Source organism: Triticum aestivum, unplaced genomic scaffold, assembly GCF_018294505.1.
Source record: "Triticum aestivum cultivar Chinese Spring unplaced genomic scaffold, IWGSC CS RefSeq v2.1 scaffold31980, whole genome shotgun sequence".
NCBI lineage: Eukaryota > Viridiplantae > Streptophyta > Magnoliopsida > Poales > Poaceae > Triticum > Triticum aestivum.
The window spans coordinates 1-1,187 of NW_025282338.1; the positions used below are offsets into that span (position 1 = coordinate 1).

A 1,187-nucleotide genomic window follows, 5' to 3' on the forward strand; every position below is an offset into this window, starting at 1 on the left:
GATGGGTGACCTCCTGGGAAGTCCTCGTGTTGCATTCCCTTTTTAATTATTTTTGTACGTACGTGAGGAACAGAACGCACGTGCGTGATATATATTAAGCCTGATCATATTTTTGACATTTGCGATATGTTTTAGCTCGGAGCTCATTAGTCACGCGTCTAGGGAGAGTTGGGGCGCGAAAAGCGCGTTCTGAAAGGGGTGTAAAATACGTGTTGCTGCGGTATAGAGGGAGGGGTGGAAATCGTGGTAAACTCGTCTTCGTAGTTGAGCGAGAGAGTAAGTATATAGGGCATTATCCATTAGTAGGCGACGGTTGTAATGGTAGTAAGAATGTACGGCCGTCTTTGTAGCGGACGTGGGAGTGGGAAGCATAAGGGATGAAGCCGGGGGTAACATGTCGGATGCGATCATACCAGCACTAAAGCACCGGATCCCATCAGAACTCCGAAGTTAAGCGTGCTTGGGCGAGATTAGTACTAGGATGGGTGACCTCCTGGGAAGTCCTCGTGTTGCATTCCCTTTTTTAATTATTTTTGTACGTACGTGAGGAACAGAACGCACGTGCGTGATATATATTAAGCCTGTCATCATATTTTTGACATTTGCGATATGTTTTAGCTCTAAGCTCATTAGTCACGCGTCTAGGGAGAGTTGGGGCGCGAAAAGCGCGTTCTGAAAAGGGTGTAAAATACGTGTTGCCGCGGTATAGAGGGAGGGGTGGAAATCGTGGTAAACTCGTCTTCGTAGTTGAGCGAGAGAGTAAGTAGTATAGGGCATTATCCATTAGTAGGCGACGGTTGTAATGATAGTAACAATGTACGGCCGTCTTTGTAGCGGACGTGGGAGTGGGAAGCATAAGGGATGAAGCCGGGGGTAACATGTCGGATGCGATCATACCAGCACTAAAGCACCGGATCCCATCAGAACTCCGAAAAAGTTAAGCGTGCTTGGGCGAGAGTAGTACTAGGATGGGTGACCTCCTGGGAAGTCCTCGTGTTGCATTCCCTTTTTTAATTATTTTTGTACGTACGTGAGGAACAGAACGCACGTGCGTGATATATATTAAGCCTGTCATCATATTTTTGACATTGGGGATATGTTTTAGCTCGGAGCTCATTAGTCACGCGTCTAGGGAGAGTTGGGGCGCGAAAAGCGCGTTCTGAAAGGGGTGTAAAATACGTGTTGCT

General features: G+C 47.2%; 2 non-coding genes across 2 annotated transcripts; both read left to right on the plus strand.

Annotated features, from left to right (window-relative positions):
- The first annotated feature begins 399 nt into the window (after window positions 1-399).
- Window positions 400-518, plus strand: LOC123178545 (5S ribosomal RNA). The gene has a single exon (XR_006489660.1). It is a non-coding gene; the product is annotated as a 5S ribosomal RNA (ribosomal RNA).
- A 365-nt stretch (window positions 519-883) lies between these two features.
- On the plus strand, window positions 884-1,005 carry LOC123178546 (5S ribosomal RNA). Its single transcript, XR_006489661.1, has one exon. It is a non-coding gene; the product is annotated as a 5S ribosomal RNA (ribosomal RNA).
- The last annotated feature ends 182 nt before the right edge of the window (window positions 1,006-1,187 follow it).